At 31.4% G+C, this 7,602-nt stretch overlaps 1 long non-coding RNA gene across 1 annotated transcript in view; it reads right to left on the minus strand.

The window, feature by feature from the left end:
- Positions 1-3,041: 3,041 nt before the first annotated feature.
- The window catches only part of LOC128250446 (uncharacterized), a 562,297-nt gene continuing 557,736 nt past the window's right edge, over positions 3,042-7,602 (minus strand). Inside the window, exon 7 of the long non-coding RNA XR_016237754.1 lies at positions 3,042-3,180. This is a non-coding gene — a long non-coding RNA (uncharacterized LOC128250446). The remainder of the gene's footprint in view (positions 3,181-7,602) is intronic.

Consider the following 7,602-nt stretch of genomic DNA (forward strand, 5'->3'; position numbering starts at 1 on the left):
GTTACGGTTGTTTATTCTTAGGTCATCCATGATCAGGTAGATTTATCATCAAATACATTACAGCCGTGACCATCCCGTTTACTTTTTGCGTATGGAATTCACAATCATATTTACCTCACGTCTTCTGTTCTAAAAGTATTTCATTCTTCATCTATCTTTTATTTGTTTCGGTAATTAGACACAGGCCATGCTGGGGCACCGCATTGAAACATTTTTAGTAGACGACCCCAATCCTTATATTTTTGATAATCCTGGTACTTATTATATTGGTTCCAATTGCGAACCGTTAGTTTCGGGGACGGAAACGGACCAACACCGGTGTTCAAGTGGTGATGGAAACAATAGTACGCACAAATACACACGTGTATACGAATATATAGGGCTTCTTTCAGTTGCCCATTACCATATCCTCGCAAAGGGTTTTCGTCAGCCCGAGTTTATAGTAAAAGACACTTGACCAAAGTGTCACGCAGTGGGACTGAACCCCAAATCATGAGGTTGGGAAGCAAGTTTGCTACCACACCAGGACACCTGCACTTAAGCCTCACAACCATTCCTAGAGAACTTTGGCTACTATTTGTACATGAGAGAAACTCAGTATTTTTAGCCCAGCACAAGTCTCATTGAATAGTAAGTTTACAAACGCCTCTTGTTATATTATGCAATTGAACCTTGCCAAAATATGAGATAAAAACAATTTAACAAGTAAGTTTGCGTAGTCCTTTATTAAATATATTTTTGGAAAATAACCCATAGCTTGTATCTCTTTCTAAATATTTGTATGGACTAGTGCACACTATATTAAGTTTTTGATGAAATTCATACCAGGGTGAAGAAGTATATAAAGAAATTATGCAGATCCTTAAATCCTCATTGAGCTGGAGAACTCAGCATCATGTTCATATTTTAATCTTGGCTTGTTCAACGCGTTTGATTTTTGTATTATTCCTTGTTAAAATATTTTATTTCAAATACTTCCCGAAACAGCCGAAAGCCACCTCTTGCTATATGCCGTCCACTATGACAGTGCGATATGTAACACCGTTATCGCTGGCGCAACTATCATGTACAGTCTCCCTCGTCGCTTTGTCAATTATGAAGGGGCAATGCATGGCTGCACTGTTAATACTACCAATACTGCTATCTTTAGCAATACGTATAATCTTTTTACCTTAAGCTTTAAACGAGATCTTGTACACGTTCAGCCAAATGTTCAATTTATTATCTTTCTTTTGCTCGACGACAGCCCGCGTTTTATATATTTTTTTGGATTTTTTCAGGTGGTATTAGCGTTTTTTTGGCGCCTATTTCTAGCGCTTGGTGAGTCTTATGGCCAATCCCTTGTTATAATTATGTATATAATTATTATAATATTTGTAAAATCCATCTCTAAGGTTTTTTTTTTCCCGCCTTGACCCATTGGTAAAACCATTAATTGTTTTTACCCTTTGTTATAGTTCACATTTGAAAATGTTACTCCTTGATCAAAGCTGCATTCACTGCAGAGTTATTTTGATATATTACACGTGTCTGAAAAGAAAGTCGACCCCCAGTGCGTAACTGGTACTTAATTAATCGACCCCGAAGGGATGAAATGCAAAGTAGACTTCGGTGGAATTTGTACTCAGAACGTATTTCGACTGGAGTGCTAACGTTTCTGCCACCTCGCCGCCATGATGGGAATTCTACTTTATTGTATATTTATAGGCGTGTGTATATATACATTGCTGAAGTCGCATGTGTTGATACTCGTTATGCGTAGATACTCGTTAATTTATGCTACGGAGTAACGTTGCTGAAGATAGCACTAGGTACACTTTTTTTTAACTTAAGCTTGAACGGGATCTTGTACATGATTAACCCAAAGTTTAATTCATGATCTTTCTTTTGCTCGACTACAGACCGTGCTTTATCTATCTTTTGGAGATTTTAAGATGGTATTCGCGTCTTTTGGCGTCGATTTCTAGCACGTGGAGAGGTTTATAGCATACCCATTGTTATAATTTTGTGTATAGTTATTATTATAATATATATATATAGTTCAAATTCACAGAATGCAAAACGCAAAAACAGGTGTAGGAACAACAAGCAGTTGTATTAGTATTACGCACAGAAAGAATGGAAAAGCCTTTAACGTCCCGAGCCTAGGCTCTTCGTCAGAAAGGATTAGGAGGTAAAAAAGGAAGAGCGAATGAGAAAATAAACGGTGAGAAAAAAAGAAAGTGTAGGGAGTAATGGTTCACAACAAAACACACACACACACACACAGAAGGCGAAACAAATGAGATTTTAAAATCCTGGAAGATATCAAATAAGCACTCAGTATAAAGAAATAAGTTTAAATGTTCAAAAAGTAGATTCCAGTAAATGTATGTAGAATAGAAATCTTGGGTAAATTTTCATGTACGACAGGTAAATCGAATAATCCTGATACAGAATTTTAAGAACTACAGAGTATATACAAGAATCAACAATGTACGATGAAACTATGTATGTGTGTGTGTGTGTGTGTGTGTGTGTGTGTTTGTGTGTATGAATATATATATATATATATATATATATATATATATATATATATATATATGTTAATGCAATTGAAACAATATTTGGATTTCTAATGTATAATTTACAATCAAGATACGATTTTCTTCGTACATTTCGATTGTTTTATAAATATATAATACACAGATATTTATACAGATATATATATATACACTAATATACATACAGACTCTCACACACACACAAACACCCATATACAACACGCATATGCTCACACACACGAGAGTTTCATATGTATATATGTATATGTGTGGGTTTATGTATGTGTCTTCTATCGAAAAGTATACAAACAATAATTGATAATGTAATGATTTTGAAAGATTTCTTTTGAGGGGTTTGTCATGTTTAGTCCATTTTAAATATATAATGGGCGACACTATCGTTCATAAATTCATAAATTAAACAACATCATAATAGCATCACACAAAATATAAACAATTTGAAATTGAACGGAAAAGGTTTAGAGATCAACTTACAGTTAGAAGAAATCCACTTGGTTTTCATATTTACGAAACATTAGAAGAGGCACTTATAAATCCCTATGCCGTACAAACTCTTTGAAATTCACAACACGACTGGTGAGATGGATGAATAGTTATTGTTGTAACTCTTCAAATTCTAGAAATTAAAATAAAACAAAATAAAATAAGATAAATGTTTTCTAGTCGAAAAAGTGAAATTTCAATCAAAAAGATCTGGAAGGAAATTAATTGAAGGTATTTTCACGTGTAACGAGGTATAAAATGTTTTTAGCTGATTTAAACAGAGGTAACTTTATAACACCTGCGGGCATATTGTTAACTCCAGATGAGGAAGTAATCAGTTTTCTTGTAAAAGAACAAGAAATGCTTGGCCTTATTAGTAAAAGAGCTCATCATCATAGCAAGTAATGCTGCACCAACGAAAAAGATAAGAAAATTATGAAATATTTCGTATGGAGATTCCACTGCAGAACTCCTGGAAGACTCCCATTTAGGCTAATTTAGTGAGAGAAATACCTTTAATGTTCTTTCTTTGTCTTTCAACCATCGACATTCTGTGAAATAGAGTTCATAAGTAACAGCTTTCAATTTACTTTCTTTTACGGCTACGCTATTCTAACAAAGTTTACACTCTGTTAATCCTCTCTTCCACACCAATTACACTCCATCACCTTGATTATTTGCTTTGAGATTTCCATCACTTGTCATTTTCTTACAAAGCTTTTCAACGTGCAAATAATTGATAATAATCTCATTGTAATCTGAATGTCCAATATTATCTGTCTCTTATATTCTTTTGCCATATAGCAGTATTTGTAATGTTTCAGATGACTCTAGGCTAAACGATCGCTCCATGTTTGCAGAATTCTCGAGACAGTGATGATAAACTGTGCGGTGAAAAGATGAACGGTGAAAACAATCAGGTTGTAATTTACTTTTTCATTAGTCACTTTTTTCTTTCGGTATCACTGCCTTTAGGAAATACAACCGAATAACATGCAGGTATATACTCATAATTTGTCAATGTCAGTGACGTTTATATTAGTGTGTTGGCGATAACAGTCTCACTTTTTAAGAGATAATGTTTAGCATTGCGTTGCGCTAGTTTTGCTGAGAGCACAACGTGAATGTCTTAGACTTTGGAAAGATCGCAGTATAGAAAGAATGCCAACAAAGAAATATATTTTCTTTTTCTCATATTTCTGATTAATGGATGTCTCATTTCGATTAAAGTCGATGGAGGCAATGATCTGTTGGAATCACAAGCTTGAAGCTTGTAAGCAGATGTGAGCTTGGAAATAATAGAAGCACTGCGTCCTGAGTTTGCATGAAGTTTGTAAGGAGCAGTGTAGCGCAAGAGAGAAATAACGAAAAGCAGACTGGGGTATCATTGGAATGGCACAAGCAACACGACTTAATAAAAAGAAATGAACAGCAACTGTCAGTGATTATTAATGGTTGACGCTTACTATGAGACTGGAATCGTTGCAATCTGTATTCTTTAGACGTATCTATGAGTAGTAACGTTACGAAACCAGAACTGTGTGTAAAACCTTGATTTGTCTCATATTTATACAAATTCAATAAGTGATCATCCTCAAAATATAATCAGGCTCTCAGAAAGAAATTGGCTTTAAATGCCGTATTCGTAATATTCCATATACAAGGCCGTAACGAGGTATTGTGTTATTGTGAAGATTAACATCTGCATTGAGTTTGAAAGATTCGGAAGAAGTATTGTTCCTTTATAAAGAGAAAGTAGCAAATGACTGTTAGATTGATACATGCTACATTTTTATTATAGTGTTGTTGAATAAAACTTCATTATTACTTTCTCATTGCAAGAATCTTTTCAAGACGTATTCATGTTAGTAGTGCATGTCTGCATTCGTCATCTCGATATCTTTTTTTTTTACTATAATTTTGTGCAGATTAGAATCCGCATATTTCCACAAAAGTTACTTCTCTAACAGAGAAAACGAAAAAAAGATATTGAATATATTTCCTAAAAGCTAAACACATTCGCTCCTAGAGAATGCCCTGGAAACAATGATAATCGACCTTCAGACAAACAAGCTTACGAACATTCTTTCTGGAATTGTTAATGGAGGATATGTTTGCAGAAGAACAATGAAAAATAAAACAGTAACAGAAACAATCTTATTCAGAATAGAATATAATTTGCTCTTCTTTATGTATTCTTAATGTTGTTTTAGAAGTTGATTTTTTTTTTTTTAATCTTTCCTTTCTTTCAGATAGAAAAATCAATGACATTTAAATTGGTCATTGAAAATTGAATAATTTTCTTTCTGTATGAAATCCTCTATGCACATATGTGAATGTGTGTTTGTAAACAAGCTTCTGTGTATATTTATGTGTGTGAGAATATTTTCTTTTGCTTTTGTTCTAGTAGAATCTTTTGACCTAATATGCGCTGCTCACCAACATTTACACACACTACTAAAGAAACATAAAATCACTTGTAGAGTCGCTTGTTTGAATACATTTAAATGTACATAAACGTGTGTATGTGTGTTTATATGTGTGCATCAATATATGTGTGCATCAATATATAGGCAACTATATATGCGTGTGTGTGTATATATTTATATATATACATATATTCATGTACATGTGTGCTTATATAAAACAACGTAGTATGTAGTCAAATGTATATATGGACATACATATGTATATATATGCACATTAATATGTGCATACACACACTATACACACTACACAAACATAGGTACAGATATAAGCACTTACGTAAACACATAGATGTACATATATACATATAGATTGTTCGAATATATATATATGTATATAGATATATGTATATATACACATATATTAATATATATAAATATACACATATATATACATATATACAAACACACACGCATATATATATATATACACACATACATATATATATATATTTACAAACTCACACACACACATATATATATATATATATATATATCTATATATACACACGTTGTTATATGTGTTTGTATAGTTATGCATTGTTCTATAAGTATGTCTAGGAGATATACACACCTAAAGACGCATGCACACGCGCATAAATACATTTATAATACATACCTATTCGTAAATCTAATTATTTTCCTAGAGACGCAGAGATGCGTATATACATTTCTGCATCTGAATTTATACAATTTTGATTTGAAAGGGCATATATTAGTCGTGAAATCTGCAAGATTTATATGTACAGATGAATGTATGATTCTTGCTATGTATTTGCAATATCCACCGTATACACACACATATATGTACACATATATACACACATTTATGCACATATGCATATAAATACATTTATCTATATACATATATACATACATATAGGCATATAAATATATATATATATATGAATACACACATATATATATATGCATATAAATACATTTATCTATATACATATATACATACATATAGGCATATAAATATATATATATGAATATACATATATATATATATATATGAATATACATATATATATATATATGAATATACATATATATATATATATATGAATATACATATATATATACTTATGAATATACATATATATATACATATGTACATATATACATATATACATATGTACATATATACATATATACATATGTACATATATACATATATACATATGTACATATATACATATGTACATATATACATATATACATATGTACATATATACATATGTACATATATACATATATATATATATATACATATGTACATATATATATATATATATATACATATGTACATATATATATATATATATATATACATATGTACATATATACATATATATATATATACATATGTACATATATACAAATATATATATATATATACACATATATATGCCTGTATATATATATATATATATATATATATATATATATATATATATATACATATATATATGCCTGTATATACACATGTATAATTTAACCAACACACAAGAACATGTCCATATAAACACATACACACATATATATGTACACATATACACGTATGTACGCGTGTGTGTCTTTATAACGCTTACATTCCTATGTAATATAATTTAAATAACCCTTCCTATTTCATGCTTTCCCTTTTCACCCCACTCCCAGCCCCTTTTTCTCTGTCTCCCTCCCTCCCTCTCTCACTCTCTTTCTCTCTTTTTCTCTCTCAAATATATTGTATGTGACTGTGTTTATATGTCTGTTTAGTGAAGTGTTTGTCTGCATGCATTCTTTTGATGAATTCCACCAGTTATACACAAGAGATAGATCGAAAGAAAAACAATGAACAGATTCAATAAAAATTGTTTGCATAAAATATTGAACAAAGAAAGAAATGGAAGGAGCGACTTCCTGATCGTAATTATAGGCAAAAATCAATTCAGTACTCTTCTTTAACGCTATGTAATTGTATGTATGCTTATATGTACCGCTTCATTGGAGGCATTTATTATTGTGTACACACGCAATTATAAATGCCTAGGAATGCGGATATGCATATATATTCGACGTAC

Source organism: Octopus bimaculoides, chromosome 21, assembly GCF_046866305.1.
Source record: "Octopus bimaculoides isolate indiv1 chromosome 21, ASM4686630v1, whole genome shotgun sequence".
Taxonomy (NCBI): Eukaryota; Metazoa; Mollusca; class Cephalopoda; order Octopoda; family Octopodidae; genus Octopus; species Octopus bimaculoides.